General features: G+C 38.7%; 1 protein-coding gene and 1 long non-coding RNA gene across 2 annotated transcripts in view; one reads left to right on the top strand and one right to left on the bottom strand.

Moving 5' to 3' along the window:
• LOC129376823 (protein phosphatase 1 regulatory subunit 29-like) overlaps positions 1-21,122 on the top strand; it is a 194,038-nt gene that overhangs the window by 92,015 nt on the left and 80,901 nt on the right. The window contains exon 3 of the mRNA XM_055056421.1: positions 18,125-18,168. The gene's annotated coding sequence lies outside the window, so the exon portion shown is untranslated. The remainder of the gene's footprint in view (positions 1-18,124; positions 18,169-21,122) is intronic.
• Positions 1-21,122, bottom strand: part of LOC129376827 (uncharacterized) — a 61,891-nt gene that overhangs the window by 14,510 nt on the left and 26,259 nt on the right. The gene's annotated exons all lie outside the window — the stretch shown is intronic.

Genomic DNA, 21,122 nt, shown 5'->3' with positions numbered 1-21,122 from the left:
CTATTGACGATCGGGCCGTACAGAGGTGGCGTCGGGTGTCGGGTTTCCATGCCTTCTCCGTCAACTTCTAGGTTTTCTGAGGGTAATCAGATTTCATCTCGGTTTAAAAACATATCAAGATCGATTGGCTCTAAATTGCTTTGGGATGTGAGAGGACGCCTGGCAGCGGGGCTCTGCGGCGGCCCAGTGATGGACTGTCAAGGTCCCAGGTCAAGTTAAAAAAGGGCTTTGTCCATTAAGTCTATCGAAGGTCTCAAGGGGAATTACATTTGTCACACTCTCCAGCCGCTGATTAAGAGCGGGAACCTTATCAGTCGCCCAAATGACTGAGATGCATTTCCAGGCAGATTGTAGGAGGATATATGGAGAAATAATCCATTATTAAAGCCGGGTGGCTCATCTGTCGGCTGGAATGTGGAGATTGGCGGAACAAGACGCACGGGGAGCTAGAAAGTTTAGCAGAAGACTTCTCTTTGTTTTTTTAATTTTTTTTACATTTCACCAGAAATATATTTATCAACATATTTATTTACTTATTTACACCGTAGTTTGTCACAAAGGACGGAACTGTGAAGAAAAATTTGAAAACCGTGGCGTGCATACAAACATGTTCAACCACCTTCAGCCTGATGAGTATTCCTCGAAACGCCACTGCAAACAATTGCTTTGGGATGACACCAAATTTACAGAACGTTAAGATGTTCTCTACTGTTGTGTGTTTTTCCATGTGAGGGTGGGGTGGGTGATTGTTTTTTTGTTTTTTTTTGTATTGATCTGTGCAGCACTTTGAGCTGCTTTTAGTGTAGTGTTTTGTAAATAAAATTGATTGATTGATAGATTGAGGCGTTCTTGAGAACAATAATGTTATAATGATAATAATGAAAGAATGGCAAGTGTCTATTGAGATAATATCATGATTGCTGATTTGCAAGGACAAAGTTTGGAGAGGTGAGACCAGGCTTGAAACGATTTGTCGGATTAATTGTAATCAATGGAGATCAATCAAGATCAGTCGACTATGGAGATAATTGTCAACTGATTTTGTAATCGATTAATTGTTAACTTGAGTATACAGGCTCAAAAAAGGCTATTTGTTAAACATATTCAGAGTAGTGATTAAGCCAAAACTATGCAGAGACAAATATATAGATTTAGCTTTTAGGAGAAAAACATTGCTTTGTCTGTCAATATGTTTTTGCCAGAGCTCCTCAAATGGACGCGCTGCAGCTTCACTTGGTTCAGATTTACTAAAGGAGTGGGATGCTATTTCATTTTTAGCTATAAAATTAGAATTTTCTTACTGAGAAAAAGAAATGAATTATTTCTATTACTGTAAAATATTGAGTTGGTAAATTGAAAATCTGCAGATTGTGTCATTTATTTAATTTAATGAATCAATTAATCACCAGAATGACTGATAGATGAATCCAGTGGTTCCCAAAGATTTTCTGGGGCCCCCTATGGATTACAATAAAATCCCCTCCAAAAAAAGAACAAATCAACTGGGCGCACGCATCGTTCAACCAGACATAAACCTATAGACACATTTTTTGTTTTCAAACTCCGCTGAAGTTTATTTCACACTTCAGGTTGCAACAAAACTACAAACCATCTTTACAGTGAAACACTTTTGTGTGACTGTTTTTTTTTTTTTTCTCTCATTCATCCATACTGTTTCCTGCATCCCGCTAGGGGGTGAGAAGACATGGTACTTTTCAAAGATGTATGAAAAAGAATTCAAATTGTCTAATAATCTAATTTCATTAGATAGAAATCGATTCTCTTTGCATTCCTGATGATTCATAAAGCCGGGAACGTTTATGTTCCTCAAAATGTGTGACAAGCTTTGTGTCTCCATGTGAAATTTGTGAGCGTTCTTCTCGGTTACCACACTGGGGTAAAGAAATGTGTCTCCAAACCTTTGCCACTGGAAAACATTTGTTTTAGGCTCCGAGTTTAATAACCGATGATTGCTGCCCTGCAGGAAGTGGGAGGGGGAAAAAAATAATTCCCTGCTTCTCTCTGTAATGGGGACCGCAGGGACCGGCGAAGGAGAGCAGAGAGGAGAGGAGCAGCTATGGGGATTCTGAGACCGAGACTTAATGGAAGACAGAGGGAGACAATGACAGAGACAGAGGGAGAGTGGCCAGATAATGGATGAACGAATTCAGATGGAAGAAGCCAAAAGCTGAAAGGAGGGGAGGAGGAGGAGGAGGAGGAGGAGGAAGGGCCGGTGAAAGACTAGAATTAAGCACAAGAGAGTAAAATCATTGTCGACTGAAAAGCAGCAGATTGGAGTTTAGTTACAGGTTTGTCCAAGTCCGCAGTGTGAAGACTACTTTGTGACTTGGCCCTCTGCGCCGCCTGAACGTCCGTCTTCATTTTGTAACAGTGCTGCTAAATGGGAAGTTCATCCACTGGACTGGAGGCACACTTAGACGTCTTTTGTTTTCACCTGGTTTTATATCTAAATAAAAAGAAATTTTAAAAATCACTGTTACGGTTAATAGATGACTAGAGAAATAAAGGGCAGCACAGCCAAGATTTGACCTTCTTGCCTTGGAACCAGAGTGATAAACACCATGGCAACATATAAAAACATCCATGTGGAGAAAAATCTCATTTACAACCTTAGACCCTTTTAGACTCAGTCAATTATACACTAAAACGGAAAAGTAGAGGTGATAAGACCAGGGCACGGCATTTCCAGGTAAAACAGTGTAGTACGTTAATCACAATTTAAATTCTGACGTTTAAAATTGTCTAGTGCCCTGTGATGAGGTGTGATGAGGTGTGATGAGGTGTGATGAGGTGGCGTCATGCCCAGGAAGTACCTCGCCTATCACCCAAGGACTGCCAGAAAAAGTCACCAACGACCCCCAAACGCTAGGCGGCTAATGGCACATATTGTCTAGTAATACATAACTGAAGGTTTACGTTAGCTGTTCTACAAGCAGCTTCTTTATGTTGCAAGTAGGCAGCAAATATTAGGAATACGTGTAATTCTTATATCCTGTCACGCTGTTGCGTGCTCATCGGTTATTAAACTCGGAGCCTAAAACAAATGTTAACTTTTGGGATGCGTTCAAAAGTTAACAGCCTTGATGCTTTTGGACTTATTAAAAAATTCCCCACAGTTGACGAAGTTACGAAGCACTGTGGCGAAACCTGAAGCTGCTGCCACGCAAATTACACAACAAGTCGGAGCTAGGTGACCAAAAAGTGAGTTGGTTGATGCTACTGATCGTCCTTAGCTGGCTCTGAAGTATTTGCTCTGCCTACATCCCCCACAATGCAGTGCGGTTCTAAACCAGAATTCGGTGAAATTAGTTAACATTCTGCCCGACGTATTTTCTATTGATATTGTTGTCGCCATATGTATTGTTATTGAGTTAGTGCGGATATACACAACTACAAGAGAAAAGTAACAATACTCAACAGAATGTCACATCAATGACTCAACAATAATCACTATCTTGTCACACAATTCAAACAGTTCTTGTGAATGATTGAAACTGAATGTGAAAAAGCATCAGTGACTTGGATTTTATTCTTATATGGTCAGTTATATTGCTGATATAAATTTAAAAAAAATGCAGAAACAAAATGAGACTCTGATTTCACAGACATGTGAAGTGCCGACACGCGACACAGCAGGACACTGTGGACTCCACTCTACTCATCTCAGTGTCCATCACCTGCAACAGCAGCAAAAATACATCAACAACACGACAGGACTTCATTCAAAATATGCATTTTTCATAAACGTACAGCATGCATGGCGAGAAAGGAAAGCTTTAGACTGCTTAACTCTGGGTAACGCTGATAAGCTAGTCAAAACAAATACCTAGCCAAAATGTTTGAGAGAGCGTGACTAGCATCAGCGTACAATTGCAGTTGGCAAAGCACCACTTACAGGGTCACTAGCGTGCAGCTTTTCAGCCAACATAACAACAAAGGCATCTTAAAAGCGTAGGACTCCAGTATCCAGAAATAAGCCACAGAAAACAGAAGTGGCTTCATACTCTAGAAGCATGAAACACAATGAAGGACTCAGGCAGCAACAGGAAAGGTTTGGCCACTGAGACCTGGATAATCAGCTGAGGCGAGCGCGAGTCTTCTTTTAAATCACCATACCATGACTTATTAGCTCAGTATAGCTCCCTTTAGCTCCCACGGTTTAAATTATGCCACTTTCCATTCTTAATATGGCTTTGAATTGCATTTGCTCCCAGTGAGGACGAGACTCATAAATTCTTGGGATCATTTTCAGACTTACAGTCTTGTTTTAATTTGAGACCAATTGTTAACCACAGGACAAATTTGCCAGGCAAACCCTTGTACAGTTTCATAATAAATTAATGTAAAGTACACGCCTTGGTGCTTTCTAAAGCGTAGCACTTGCAAATAAACAGATAAGCAGACATACAGCTTGTTTGTCAAAATAGTCCCAACTTGTTAGACTTGTCGCTGTCCTTTGTTTCAACTTTTGATCGTAAAACCAAATGTAATCACATAAAACAAACAAGCGTTTCTCTCTTAATAGGTGAGCTCGTAAACTCAGCGGTAAATCTACACAGGCTAATCCTGTATTTGAAGGATCCACTTAACATAGGAAAGCCTGTAAAGAGCGTGCCGGACGCCATAAAAGAAAGTTGGTATTCAGGATTTTGAGTCAGCTTTGGAGGCAATTACGATGTGAAATTTAATGAGACACGTCGTCTCCCCCCTGTTTTCAGCCGCTAATTGTCCCACTGGCATTTTGGTGTGTTCAAAGACTTCAGGTCCCGACTGAGACTTAGTCTGATGCGTGAAATTTAAAGTCTCTCTTTCTTTTTTTTTGTTTTAAAACCCTCCTCCCTGCCAGGATTAGTTTTCTGAAGGAAAACAATTCACACAGCTGGAAGGTAACAATAAGACTGTACTATCTCCACCAAGAAAAAAAAAAGAAAAAAAAACTTAATTAAACAACTCAGCATTTAAGTTATGAACAGTAACAATTTCCTGAAGTCAGCGTTCGTTCGAGCCGATGAAATATAAACTCATTTTCTATTCTATAAACTCAAGAACTGTATGATGATGTTAGACGTTTAGAAACTCGTCGCAACTCAAGTGACATCGGCAGCTGTCATCCTAAAAAAGCTGCGTTGGATCATTATAAATGTAAACTTGATGAAATATTATGTCTATCACATCGCTTTATGTGACACCTGTCAGTTGATTTTAATAATAATAATAAAAAAGAGTCACTAACAAGTTTTTTTTTTCTTTTAGTCTAATGTAGATGCATCACGAGAAAAGCATCAGAAAAAAAAGACTCTGAAAGAACAACTTTGTTAATTAATGTTTGCCCACTTACTTTAAATATTCACAGACAAGGATGGAAAATAATTAGTAATCCTGACGGTTCTGACCCTGACTTTCACTGTCAGAGTAATCTAATTTGAATCTCTCTACTTAAACATTTAGTCCTCATTTGTTGCTTTTTGTAAAATAAAACAGCCATTACACATATTTTAAAGCATTAATCCTGTTTTTCTTTGTGTGTATGTTCCCTTCCAGTTTTGCCTATGAAATAAAATATCAAGAGGTTTTACTTTCATTTCAGGCAAATATGAATATTGTGACTATTTCAGCAATTAATGACTGTTTAGGTATGTTTGTATGTTTACACACCTTCACTAACTGGTAATGATGACATTTGTTTTATGCTCCGATCCTCTGAGTTTCCTTCTTAATAGTGTTTTAATTTTATTAGTTGCTGTTTTAATTGTAACTGTGAATTAAAAATGCAGAGAACCCAAAACACTAGAACATCTTATGTCAGTTGTTCACTGAACAAGTTTGCTGCTACTTGTTGCCCTTAGTTGCAACTTATCAAGAAAGATATTTATTATTTTCAGCCTTTTATTAAGATAATCGCGCAAAGTTTCCATTAAGTTTTCAAGTGTTTCAGGAACCGCTGATCATTTATGAAACTTTGAAAAAACACTGTCAAAAATACTTTAAAAAATACATTAATGACATCATAATTGGGGACGTCAGAAATTGTCACATGTTTAGGTGCTAGTTTAGTTTTGACTTGCTTCGTTGATAGGTAGGCAAACACCTTCTGGCACAACTTTGACACAACTAAAATATTTTCCAGGTTCCCATTAGATTTAGTTTTTTCTGACTATCCCAGACTGGTTGCATAGCATTTCACCTCACCAGAGCGCACACCCTGAAAAGCTCAAAGTAACAAATTCAGATGAAATCAAATTTCCAAACAGCATTGGGAAAAAAAAAACCCAAAAAACACCTGAGGCAATAAGGTGAAAATCAGACCGTATTACCCGTCCCCCAGATCATTTTACAATCCTCCATCAAGCCATCAGACTGAAGAGCAAACAAATTTCAGACCTCCGGTATCCGATTGTGGAAAATTGCATGAAGAGCAGTTCCCGAATGATCACAAATAAGATTTTCGTTTTGTGATGTGCTGAGCAAGATCACTTCCTTATCTTTTCAAATTTGAATGAGACAAATTGAGCTTCTGCTGCTCTGCACTCCAAAGAATGACTTTGTCCTTTCTGGCTTTGACACCCGTGAGCATAATATCTGCACACATGCAAGTTTAGGATACGTCTGAGTCATTTATTATTCCCAGTGTGTTTCACCGAAATCTCTTTAAAACCTCCTGCATCGGCGGAGATGATAGACACTTTTCCTTCTTCTGCTTACCATTCATTTCCTCATAAATGTTATGAAGTTATTGATCTAGTATTTTTATCTGTCCTTTTCAATCCCCCTTTACTTACTTTTTCCTCTGTGTCTTTCTTCCTTTCAAACATTCTTTAGCTAAGTGGAGAAAAATCGGGACTTTACGGAACGGTTTATTCGTCCCCTCAGAGAGAAGTGTAGAACTCCGGTGCAATGCTCATGTTAATGCAGGCTTGTGGTGAAGGACTTGCCAAGGCCCGTGCAGACAGATGGATGCCGTCGTCTTTAAAGAAATGCATGCACACAAATTACAAAACTATGTACAGAGGAGATGAAGTGGAACCCTTTAGTTATGCATCGGGGACACGTGAGTGGGAAGTAAAGGGGGCGGCGGATACTTTAATGAAAAATATATTTTGGGAATCACTTGTTTGAAACTTCTGCACTTAGCTAAAATAAGCAATTTAGTTGTGATTAAATCTTCCGTGGTCCCCAGTTCTGGCGGCATGGAAAGCATTAAGGAAGCATAGGAGTTTATATAGCGCTGTGCACTGGCGCACTGTGCCGGTGTGCTGGTTTTCATGAGGCCGAAAATGGCGACAAGAAGTCAGTACTCACCTCCAGGTGCCCATTGACGCATTCAGAGCAGCGGTTAAAAAGTTGAAAACAATTTAAAGTTCAAGACGAGGACCCAGAATTGCTTTGTCGTATTCATGCCGCCTCACTTCGTACTTCCCTCCGCGGACATCTTGTACTTGAAGTGGACTCAAAGCCAAACACTTATGGCCGCGTCGGACTGTTTAGCATGCCACGATTGAGGTGCAGCCGTTGGCTAAGACTAGCAGTAGCTAGACTGCCATTTTGTGCCGCACCAGCAGGTGAGCCACGGCTAATCTGGAGGAACCTGGAGGAACATGGAGTTGAGTGTTTGCTCCTCAACTGGCTCACCAATCTTTCTCGTATCCATTTGGATTGTGGGGAATGAAGGAAGTTGTTGGAAATCGATGCACTAGACTATAAAATCAGATCCACAGATTGAGTGTGTGCCTGGAAACCTGCTGACTTGCTGCCCCTTTAGAACAGAAACATATCTAAACGCTTTTCTGTAATCTTTAAATATTGGGACTGTACTTTGCCAAGGTTAAATATTGTGCAGTTTATGATCCTGGATTAATCATTAGCTAAAACTATCTATTCCATGATCAAATTACCTTTACTTTATATTCACCAATGCTAAGGATATTACAACACGCACACACACCTCTGTTAAGTTCTGCAGAGTAAATGCAATGATTTTATCGGAGGACTGGATGTTCCTTATTGAAAAAAGTCTCTTAAGTAATTTCAACCCGGGTAAGACATCCGCTGATTTATATCCTCAGATTTGGATGTAAAGATGCTTTACCAACTGTGAGATCCCTGGAACCCTGAGGCCCTTTGCTGCCGCACAGCCTGTGTAATGGTTCTGAGTGTGTGTGTGGGGTGTGTGTGTGTGTGTGTGGGCGTGTGGGGGTGTGTGTGTGTGTGTGGGGGTGTGTGCGTGTGTGTGTGGGTGTGTGTGTGTGTTTTTCAATAGAGTTAGTTTTCTGTTCTTTAGCAGTTTAATTTGAAATATAATTGTATTCAATAAAACCTCTGTGGAAATTCAGAGGCTAGTTTTGCTTTGTTTTTGAAACTGACTTGCTTATTTGATGTTTAAAATAAAATCAGTTGCATTCATAAACTTTTGGTCAGTGCTTTAGCTTATTTTGGTAACATTGTATTTGAAGAGTTGTGCATAAAGACTGACTTGATATGTCATGTCTGTGGCTGTTTTCATGAAGTGTCATTCGGTAAATATTGACACTTCTAATGCAAAGTTTTTGTGCAAATTTGCATGAAAAGTGTCATTTAATGAATGACAGAAATAAACATTCTTCAAGACTCCTTCATGCTCATAACAAGTGTTGTGTTTATGACAGTGTCACTTCCTGTTTGACTCTGAGGTCAAAGTGAATGCAGGTTCAGTATCCAGTGATAATATTCAACTTCAGTGAGAACACAGGATTGTCTCTGATGTCTTACACACTGAACATGATTCAGTTCCCAATCTCTGAATCACTTTTCTTTCCAAATCTTATGTTTTGTCGTTCCACATCTCAGTCTTTTCTCGACCGACCCTCCTCACTCAGCCTTATGCATCTTGGCTGCTTCACCCCACCCTCCTCTTCTGCACCAAGACAAACATCTCCATGGAAACCATCTACGGCCTAAAAGGCACGTACCCGCTCTCAGGATGCTCCATTTCCCACCTGAAAAGTTTCTTCCTAATGACTACAGAGTGAGTGGAATACAAATTAGTGTCTCGTATTCAGTTTAAACGTATGTTAACGTTTCAATTTCGCTTGACAAAAACACGGCAGGTGCAGAATTTTATCCTTCTGCGTGTCGGTAACACGCTTCATCCCACATTTTGCTCTTCTTTGCAGTTTTTATTTGACTTTCAGGTCAGATAAATTCAACTGGGACATTTTAGCCTTTAGCGTCAGTCTATACCATATATTCTCACCCACTCTCTTTTTCCTTCTGGTGCTCTGTGCCAGGCTGGTTGAGCTGTTTGCACCTCTGAGATTTCCAATTACCACCTGTCTAAATGAATGGAGTCATCTGATGTGCCCAATTAGTGAAGGTAGAAGGTAAAGATCTACTGGCTCGGGGCGTAAAATGAGGCAGAATTTGGGCGAGAGTTCGAGAGGAGAGGCCTTTCCTTCCATCCCCTGGAAACTGGGCAATGCTTTCTAATGAAAATCCAATAAAAACGTAAATATATTGGTGCAAAACAAAAAGTCAATATGAATTTTTTATTTGGAAGCACCACATGGAGGCTTATTTCAAGACTTTTGTGTGCAAAGAAACCTGCAGTTACGGATCAGGATCCAGATCTCAGCGTGTTTTTTTGAAAATAGATGTTTGAATCCTCACACAAAAAAATATTTTCATATTTCATCCATTCTTTGGCCTTCTGCACAATAACTCCTGTCATATTTTAAGCGATTCTTTTTTTTTTTACGTCCTCATCCTTTGCCGACTATGCTCGTCTTCTTCAAAACACGTCCTAAAAAAATAAATAAATTAGTTTTTGGAGAGAGAGCATAATTTGTTACCAGGCAACTGGTTCACTTTGAGCATGTCTGTGCGCCAGATGTTTTTGTCTTTGCGCGCGTCATTGAGACAAGGCTACCAAACATCGCTTGTTAGACTGAACACGTGAGACGACGGTTTGACAGGTTGAGTTTGCGTGTGCGTGCCTTTAAGTACGACTGCTGCTCCCTCTGATATGTCATTGAGGAAAGAACAGAGGCCACGACTAATTTGTTGCAATCACGAACAAATGTGTTTTATTAAGATTTTGAGTGATAGATGTGGAGAATTATCTGTTCTCCATGCTGAGTTCTTGAGTGCGTTGAATTCATGAATTCCATTTATTGGTAGCAAAAATACAGCTGGTCCATTCTGACCTGCTACCTTTAAGAGCTAACAGAGGCAGAAGTAATAAGAATTCATAGACATTTTTTAATCCAAAGAGCCATTTTAATTCATAAAAAAGATACAAATCCAGCATTTAAAGTCTGGTATATTTTTTGTTTTGTTTTGTTTTGTTGGAGAATTTAGAAATAATTTCACAGAAACTTTTAGGTGAAACAAAGAAAAAACATCAAACTTTTGTAAATACAAATAATATATCAAAACACTTTCCATTTCTATACTTATATTAATAATATTAAAAGCCACAGAGATGGCAAGGTTGCAGACGGCTGTGTTAGTCCAGCATAAGGTTGTGTTTATTTGTTTTGTGGGAAAATAGCTCAAAAATATTTTCAACCTTGGGAAACATGAGACATGAAAAAAACATACTGTGTCGGTTAAAACATACACAGAGGTGATGGGGGGCCTGCTAAAAGTTTGGACAGACATCGGTACGGGGAGCGGATCTGTTCCGCAGCTCAACCACTTTTAATTAGTTTTCCCTCGTTGATTTGGCTCACACACTGTGAAAACACGACCGAGAGCTGAAGCTAATTAATGTAGGTAAATTTATGGAGCAGGAATGTCCGGACAGCACTGACTGCTGGTGATTAATTTAACAGTGCAAGTTTTTTATTTTTTTTATTTTTTTTGTCTTTTGGGAGAATTTCACGACCAGCTGATCAGCAGCTACATGCCAGATAATTTCTGTTTTGTGTAAATTGAACCTGGTTTGTAGTTTGAAACATTTATTCTCTAATTAATAAACAACTGATATCAACAACTAAGTAAAAAAAAAAGTATGTATATATATATATATATAGATATATATATATATCTATATATATATATATATATAGATATAGATATAGATATAGATATCTATAGATATAGATATATATATATACTTGGCAAGGGGATTTCACCAGCTTGCCAAGTTTAAAAACCTTCAGCCGGCTGTAAAAACACGCAGACGTTACTGACGAAAATGAAAAGGTTTGGGATGGTGGGGAATCCAGAAGGTGAAGAAAGCAAGACAGTTAGGAGAGAAAGTGGCTCGGATGAAATATGGGAGGAGGATGGGGGGAAGTAATAAGCCCGCCTGGCAAAGATTAATAAGAGAAGAATGACTGGGAGACATTATAACCCACATGAGAGGAGATGGTGGTGGAGCTATAGGGGAGGAAGCACTTGTGTCAGATATGATCAAAAGAGGCTATGTGAGACGTATGAAAGGACGCACACTCTTTGTGTGAAGTCGTTTTTACGTCGCGCATTTTTGATCCATATTATTGGCTTTCTTTTTGTTTCGTGTGATTGTGGGTCTCTCTGCTACATCTCCTCGTCTTCCAGCCTCCGTCTCAACTCTGCATCGCTCTCAATTGAAAGTTTGTTTTTTTTTCTCCCCCGCCCTCACAGCCTTTCATGGCCGGCCTTCCAGTTTTTTTTTTTCTTCAATTCATGCTTCCCTTCAGATAAGATCGGATTCAATGATTTAGGTCAATTAATTCAATTAATTTAGACCTCTATTAGCAATGCTGTCTGATGAGACGAGGACGTTAAACTTTTAGAGGTTTTCTGAGTTGATCAACAGAAAAAATAATAATAATTCCAGAAATGAAATACGCAAGTGAAAAATGAGAAAGGGTTACTGATGTTGTTTCAAGTCTACATAAATTTGAACTCTGGGTAATTCACTGAAAATCTATTTTTGATCCACCAGTAAAAGAAGAAAAAAATCCACAAAGTCAACTATTGCTTTTCCCAACTTAACACAAGACGATTTTACGAAAAAAGGCAACAACGTCAAGCACAGGAATAAATACATGAGGTAAGTCAGTGTATCCAACTAATAAATGTAACTAACTAATAAAACATGAAAAGCAGTTTAAATGTATAACACTGTTTCAACAGGAACATCTTCACAGAACAGAGCAGAATATTTTGCAGCCTTTATTTTCCCCCTTGGTTTTATCTTCATCATTTTAGGTACAATTTGGTTACAAGAGTTGAAATGTACTTTTAAACTGCCCTGACATTCTGTATGTAGGTCATTGGTTTTATTTAATAAGCATCTGTTAGTGTTGCAGTTTCACTCTTGATCAGTGGTTCTTAACCCTTTTCAAGGTACCGAACCCACTAGTTTCATGTACGCATTCACTGAACCTTTTTTAGTGATAAATGAAATATGATTGTTTTTCCAAATTCAAGACATAGGGATGTGCATTTTTTACTTGCATGAACATCACCTTGCTCAAAGAACAAAACCAACATAAAAAATATTTATAAAATAATTTCAGCCCCCCAAAATATTTCTTTGCTATTTTGTTGTGTTTGCAAACAGGAACAAAAATTTTAACGTTGAACATGTTTATGAGGTTATAAGTGTTATTGTCACGTTTTCAAGGTCGCGGTTCTCCTGCAGCGCCCCCCTCTGTCTCAACACATGTAATTAACGTCACATAATTCACAATAGACTCAGCATCATTCACTTTGCACCGTGCAATAGAAGAAAAAAAAACAAACTAAAACGCCAACAGCCAGAGGAAAATAATGCAGCGTTCCAGGAAACTCTTGAAAAATGTTCCAAAATGTGCAGATGAAATGCAACAAAAGGTAATTAAATGAAACTAAAATTCCTCTTCAAAAACAAACATATACTGAATGAGACAGTAACACTGCCAGTTTGAAACTTGGCAACGTTGAGACAAAAAACAACAACAAAACCAACCGAACACGTCCCTTTAAAAATCCATCAAGCATGAAACTGAAAAAAGAAGTAAAGATATAAAATTAGAACAAAGTAATACAACCACAACATAAATACATGTACTAATTCCAAGGTTGTAAATATTTGGACAAACCGAACCCATATCACATAAAAAAATAAAAACTGAAAATCTTCAAAGTCCAGAATAAAAATACTTGCGTGGCAAAATGTCTAAAAGTCAGATGTGATGCTCTTTGATCAGCAGCTAAAGCGCAGCTGGGAATCTACAACCGAACGGGTGAAACAGAAGATAATCAACGAGGTCCAATTGTTGTAGAAAAGCAAATACTAATTTATTAATCCAAGCAGCTCTCTTCGGCTTCTGCATCGGGAAAAGCAAGGCAGCGAATGCAAATGTGGTCAATACCGTCTCCTCAGTGGCCCACGTCTTTACCAAAGAGGAGTTGATTAAGGCTAAATAATTAATTGCTTGTGGTCAAGTTTCTGCATACATGAGGATAAATGTGCTTCTATAAAAAGACAAAGAAGTAAAAATGCCTATGGAACAAAGATTTGTGTGAGACAAATTCAGGCAGGAGCTGCCAAGAGCAAGAATAGCTTTCTGTCATTAGCTAATGAGCAGTCCACTAGATTTGGGGGAAAGGAAGACAGATTGTGACTCCTTTCCAAACAGTTTCTTTGTGTTTGCCAGCAAGAATTAAACCTGTTGACAGCTGGGCGATGGTTCAGATGCCACTAATAACGACGCTCCATTAAGCAACTTGTACTTTCTCATTCTTGTTATTTTGGGATTTGGAATAAATGAGTTATTATATTGGGCGAAACAGAGACAGAACCGTCACTGATATATTGAGAAGACGGCCATATTTATCTGCAGTTATTAACTCGAGATTGTACTTGGGTAAATGTAGGAATGTGATTTTAGTTTTAGCTCACACAATGAGGAAAGACACAGCTCAAGAAAGAAATTCAGTCACAGATGTTCTGTGCTTGTGATCCATCGTGTTGCTGCAAGTTGAGTTTTGTATTTGGGAAAATACAATGGCTGAAAATCTTATCATGTTTGTTCGAAACTGTGTTTTAGGGTGATTCTAGATAGTTACTGAGATTAAAAAACACTTTTTTTGTTGTTTATTTCGCTTTTCCAACTTGAAAAAGCTTAAAAATTTTGACTTTTTAAACTCAAAACTTTTCAATTATTTTTTGGGCAGAAATATATCTATGTATTTATTTTGTATCTACAACGTTCCTAATATGCAGTTGTACGTATGGGTGTAAAAAAAAAAGATTTGTTGGTTAAAAAAAAAAACACTTTTTTTGTTTGCTGAATATTAATTGTGAAAGAAAATTACATTTAGCAAGAAATATAAATTTTGGTGAAAAAAAAAAAAAACTAGTCAAAGAAAATGTAAAACTTTGATTTTATGCATGTGTGTATGTATGAAATGTAAAACTTTCCGGATGTTTTGCAAGGTTTGCCAGGCTTCTCTGCTTTTGAGCCGACTGGTCAACATCATGTCCACCCCAAATTTAAGGACCCAATCAGACGACAGATAGATCTGGGAGTCACATCGAAGGCGAAGTCAGACCTCCAGCTCCACTCTCAAACCGTTTTCATTCTGAACTCAGTGTTTTCCTTCCTCAGCGGTTTCCTTCCTGCAGTGATGCTAGTTTTATGTTGGATATGTGACAGAGTCTCTGTGATTCACTAGAGGCAGGGATGTGGTTCTGCTGCCAGGTTCTGTCACAGAGACGATGCTCGGTGAGACACCGTGTACCCGCTGCAGAACGAACTGCTTCCACCAGGGACCGTCGACAAATTCCAGCCAGTGGCCCAAACACCGAGACGCAACGCTGAACCGTGGGACGCCTGATTCCAGAACATTTTCATTGATCTCCTACTTTTATCATTTTATTCTTTTGCGTGTGTAAAATTATGCCTTCTTTATCAATTGCTTCCAGGCAATGTGATCAGAAGGCAAGGCAACTTTACTTACATGGCCCCTTTCGGCCAGAGACAACTCAAAGTGCTTCTGCAAAGAGTTTTGAACTGGAAAAATACATCAAACAGATTCAAAAGCTTTAAAAATAAGAAGTCAATAAATCAACAAAAATGACAAAATCTTAAGAGAAGGCAACAGCAAACAGAAATGACTTTAACCTTGTCAGAAGACTTCAAATCATTAATGAAATGTGTTGCACCCTCTCTTCTATTACATATATATTTATATGCTAATGAGGACGTGCGATCGGGACGTAACCAACACGTTTCCCTGACATTGACTGGAGCGGTCAGCAGAAACCGCTGCAGTAAATTCCATTTCTCTGCAGTAAGTTAATATTAAGTCTCAGAGGAAACTCCAGGCCCATTTGCCAATTCGAATGCTCATTTTGAGTGGACATATTTCCATAGCTTCCACTTTGAAAGGCGTGGGTTATTTCCATAGAGTTGTTAAACCGACACACGTTGGTGGCCGTCTGGATGTTTCTCCTTTGCCGCTCAGCGACCTGGACGGCTTGATGTCGGTGACGGAACCATGGATTCCTCTTTCTGTTAGAAGACGTCTGGAGGAGGACGTCCTGCTATGACGCTATGAGCCTTTCAGCATCTCAGTGAGTTAAAACTCACACGAGTGTGGAAACTTTGACTGACTGATTGACTGATTGATTCCTCAGTGAGCCAAAATTCCTTGACAGTGATGTAAAAGACTCACTGCCAGTTATCACATACACTAATTACTGTTTTGGCACCAAGAGTATCACAGGCATTTATGAGATTTACTTTTATCAGCACTATAAATACATATTAATAATAATAATAATAATTATAATTATAATAATAATAATAATAATAATAATAGAAACTACTCAAATGTCATTTAAAATTGATGTAACATTTTATTTTTATCTTTTTTTCGCAAAAGCCCATAGTCTGTTGCCGCTTATTATTTTGGGAACTAATCCTTTATCTGCCACTCTGCTCTTATTAAATATGGTTGTGTTATTGATACTGTGAATGTCGTTCTCTTCATGAAACCTGATATGTTTAAATTGTATAATTTCTTTTCAAGAGAAAACTATAAGAACAATTTAAAAAAATCATTTTAGCTCACCGTTTATTAAAACTGTTACGAATTATTTCTATGGTGACTAAAAGGAAGCAGGATTGGTTGAAAACATCCATGGTTTTGGAGAAAAATGTACAATTATTAATAAAAGTATTACAAAAGTAGGAGATCAATGAAAATGTTCTGGAAGCAGGTGTGTTCTCGGTGTTTGGGTCTCTACTGAATGTGGTTTCTGCGTTTCGACCGACTGGAATTTGTCGACGGTCCCTGGTGGGACCAGTTCGTTCAGCAGTGGGTCCACGGTGTCCCACCAGGCATCGTCTCTGTGACAGAACCTGGCAGCAGAAGCACATCCCTGCCTCTAGTGAATCACAGAGAATCTGTCCCATATCCAACATAAAACTGACTTCACTGCAGGAGGAAAACCACTGAGGAAGGAAAAAACACAGACATAGTGAGCAAAGGTGAAGAATCATCCAATCAAAACGGTTTGAGAGCCGAATCCTTCTGTAATCTGATTGGAGTGCTAAATTTGTCATTAACATGAAACTGGATAATAAACCGATGAAGTAATTTAAGAAGTGTTTTCATAAAAATAATGTATTTTTAACAACTGAAAGCTCTCGTTTTCTCTAATTGAGTTTTACGTATTAGTTGGTTATTAGTTTTTTTTTTATTGTAATTTCAGTCAGAGTTGTGATTTTGATCGACAAGTTTTGCGGTTTTAGATTCCTATTGGTTGAAGCAGGGACTTTAGCGCTGATTACTGATGTGTTGTTTTTAGGACCCTTGCTGTCCAATCAATGAAGGAATCACTCTCTGTTGAGCTGACTTCTCTAAATATCACACTTTTCTATTCTCTAAACAAGATTGTCCTATTGCCAAAGACATCGGGATAATCAGGCTTCGATTTAATCAGTAATTTCCTTGGGTTTTGAAGTACTGATGAAAAGTACAGATTCCATGAAGCAACGTCAAAGTATGCCAACATGCTGCAACATGTCTGCTGCAGAGGAGGGCCGTTCTGGTCTTCAGGGACCACTGTGCCGTGTGTTTCACGTCTGCCGCCGCCCCAACATCACTTTATTCAAATGGTTTAATTATCTCCTCAGTCGGTCACCTGGCTGCTGCAGCCTGCTAATGATCCATTCATTTAAATGAGCTGCTTTCTGCTGAAGAAACATTTAAAATATGCAGAACTCTAAGGAGTGGAACTGACTGCCCCTCGTCTACAGGCTGACCAAAAAACAAACACACCAAATGATTCATTATTTATTTTTTTTTTTTACCAACAACGTAATGGTTTGGAAAATAATAGCTGTAGTTGCTGCTCACCGCAAAAGCACACAATATTACCAAGTATTATTGGTCTAATGCCGATTTCTTAGAACATTTGGAATAAATGAACTTACAAAAAATGTTTCTCAAGATGCAGCAGCTTGCTTTAAATGAAGACGCTCTGATCCAATATTACTATTTGTGTCGGTTTCAATGTTAAGAAATTTTCTAGATCGGGTGTTTTTAGTTTCGGTTTTTCCATTATTTGCTTCATATCAGCTGTTCTACTCCTGATTGCGCGAAACAAATGAAAGTTGTGATGTTTTTACGTGTTTAACGAAGCTTGAGAAACTCCTGCTGTATTTAACCGAGCTGTACTGGTGCAGAGTTATCAAATAAATTTGCGACTCAGTACAATTATGCCTGTGACAAAAAAAGAGAAACGTTAATTGTTGTACGCCATAAAGACATAAAGACTATGATCTTAAAGTCAAATGTGAGTTGACCTTAAATGTGTTGATCGTAAGTCTTAAGTTTTGTCTCATATGCGTTTTTTTTTTTTTTTTTGTGGGACTTTTTTCTGTCAGGTCAAATTTTGAGTCACACGCCGACGTCTTCATTGCGTCGTGAAGTTATCTTTGAACCGAAAGAGGATCTGCTAGCTGCTGTTTTCCTTAAAAATGAAATCACTTTATGAAAACATGACTCTGTGTTTACTCACTTTATTTTGGTAAAAAGATTTTGAACAAAAAACAAAAAAAGAAGCAAGAACAGAAGTAATTTGAGCCAAATTACTTCTGCGCTTTAACTCAAACCTTACCGATGGTTGCTCTCTCTGCAGGTGTCCAACCCTGGTGTCCAACTCAACCGCATGACTTCGCACAGGTACTTTTTCATCATACTTCATTACATTCGACTTCTTAGTCTCCAGGATGGTGGGACACTCAAACTTCAATGTTTTGCTCATTTTGCACGCAGCTCCCTGCTTCTTCATAATCTTAGCGCCACCTGATTGTATATTCAGAGCTCTAACTGTGAGAGATTCTGCTAATTAAAGTCTGGCCAAGGAGGACAAAGTTATTCATGAAGCATCATGACAACTTTGACTTCTTCTGGCAGTCGCTGTTGCAACAACATCAACTAATTCTTCTTCTCTTTTTTTTTTGTATTATTTTTTGGTGCGGTACAATGGCCCTAATTGACACAGGCTGTTGTATAATACCCTAATTAACCCAAATGGAGCTAAACCCTCTGTTAACCCTTTAAATTAAACAACGTTTTCACCAGCGGTGCTCTGAGAAGTAGCTCGATTAACGAGCTCAGCAGATGCGCAGTTCCACCAGATGTTTGCTAATTGCTGCTGGCTAGTCTGAAGGAGCTGACAACGGAGGAAGTGGAAGCTTGGAAGCTTGAACACTGCAGGTCCGAGGAGGAGCTTCATCCTCAAATATTTTACACAATACCACCACTTTAAACAAACAAACAAACAAAACAAAAATCTCTTAGACAACCTGGATATCTACTCATCAAGATCATCTTAAAATTATGTTCAGACAAATCTGAACAAATAAATTACCCATTAAAATAACTTATTACAACGAAACCGTAAAATATAACTGTTTTAATGAGAGTCTAGGTTCAAAACCCGTCATGTTACGGTGAAGAATGTGGCGCACAGAATCACAGCAATCAGACAAAAGAAAATCCTTCACAAAGAATGTCAAGTGAAGGCACAGAGAGAGAAACACAAAGTAAGCCGAGAACAGAGTCACAATAATGCAGCAGCAAATTGGCATAATTAACTGTAAGTTTTGTAATAAGGAACTCATTTGTACAAATTGACTTTCACCGCATAATGGCTTTAGTGAATTTCAGCAGTTACACATGAAGTGCTTTCCGTCCATTTCATTTACTGATTTTGCTATGCAACAGTTAAGTCCTGCTGACCTGCAGGTCGGCCTCTATTACAGTCTCAGCTATCTGAAGAATCGCCAAACTTTTTATTCACATTTAACACCAAAGTAAAGAAAAAAGAGTGAAAATATGAGACTCCACAGCGAAAAGCATGCTCCAGCAAGTTAGAGGAGCACGTTACTTCAATTAATTTGTTCTTATGTGCATTATATTTACTTTAGGATGCAACAGTTATCAGGCCAGAACTACAGAGGAGGAGTAATACAGGCGAAGTGAAGCATCACTTCCAGGTTTTAATTGGTAACCGCAGAGGACAGTTTCCATTCCTACTGAGGATCTTCCAGATGAGCAGAGCGGGATTTTAGGAAGGAGCGTGAAATTATGGCAATAAACGCATCTTGTAATCATGATTTGTAGTGAAAGCCACATTGTTTCATTAATGCGGCAGCAACAATAAAGCACACAGATCAAAACTGAGCCGACTGGAATAAAATAAATAAAACCTGCTGCAGCTGCTGGTGAGGTTTCACTGTGGTAGGCTGCCGGCTCTTTCTACCTCTCTGTGAGGGATAAACATAAGTCACTGAAGTGTGTTAGAGGGAGAACGAGTGGAGATCCAAACGGAGAGAGGAAGAAGGGGAAACAGAAAAATAGTCAAAGTATAGTAAGCAAACTTTATTCAGATAGAGCACCAATCACAGGTAAAAAGAACAACAACAGTGTCTTAAAGCAAAAACAAGATGAAAACACATTACTGTAATTTCCAGACTGTAAGGCTCTACTTTGTTGCACGTTTTGATCGCTGCGATGCGGATGATGTTCGGGGGTTTTTTACTGCTGCCTGACGAAAAGGGCAGAATGAGCGCAGGGGCAAATTTGCCTGGAGGCAAACCTCACGGTGGTGTGCTCAGATCTTTACCTAAATACCCGCTAATGTCAAGAAAACACAACTTCTTAATTACGCGGTTTCCACCAAAGGATTTAAGCTGAAATCACTTTAGAAAAAAAGTTACATGAGATATATTCATGATTTAGCCGTGACGCTAGCGCTCATCATCTTTCAGCCAATCAGAGGAGACGTCGGTGTCTTGCAGGTATTGACTGTGGTGGTTTCGGATGATTATAGTCGGCCATTTTACAGAAGAGCTACGGATTCAAGATGTTGCACAACTTTTTATGAGCTGTGAGATCTCTGATGGAGACAGCTGTCTGAAAAAACAAAAACAAAAAAACAAACCGTCATCCTGCTCCTTATTATATTATATAATATATTTTTATATTATTATAATTTGGCTTTGAAACACTCAGTCAAATGCAATCAATTTATTTTTGACGTTTATTTACTTCAGTCGTTCCTTAAACTCTTTCTGCTTATGAAAGCATTTTAATCAGGTTTTGTTTGGAATTCCTAGCAAGACGTTCCGGTGGACCCAAAGGCACGATTCTTTAATGGATCTTTTATGTTTTATTGCTTTAATAAAGGGAAAGATTCTCAGGTTCGGACCCTGTGGACATGAAGACTTTAGGATGACAGCATTGTGGGGGAGGCGTGGCAGCAATGCAGTCAGCAAAATAAGAATCAGCTTCAGAAAAATAGGGTGAAGTGATGGAGGGAGAGAAACTGAAAGTTGGCAGTTGCAGGAACGTATGCATCAGTGACCGAGGGCCGGATTGCAGCGTTATTGATCCTCCTATTGCAATATCAATCTACCACAATGGTAATTTACTAATGACAGTTAGTAAAACCTTACCAAGAGATTGCTCTGAGACGATGTCCACTTTCTGTAGATCGACTCGCAGGCCTGAGGATGTTTCCTTTGGTTTTTGATAATGTCATGATAAACTGGAAAGGCCTTTTTTACATGCGTCTCTTTTTTTTTGCGAAATATGTGACAAGAAGTCAAATGTCAGCTATTTAACATAAA

This window comes from Poeciliopsis prolifica, unplaced genomic scaffold, assembly GCF_027474105.1.
Source record: "Poeciliopsis prolifica strain line A6 unplaced genomic scaffold, Auburn_PproV2 SCAFFOLD045, whole genome shotgun sequence".
Lineage (NCBI taxonomy): Eukaryota > Metazoa > Chordata > Actinopteri > Cyprinodontiformes > Poeciliidae > Poeciliopsis > Poeciliopsis prolifica.
The sequence above is the reverse complement of the archived record's forward strand: the minus strand, read 5'-3'. Positions and strand labels throughout refer to the sequence as shown.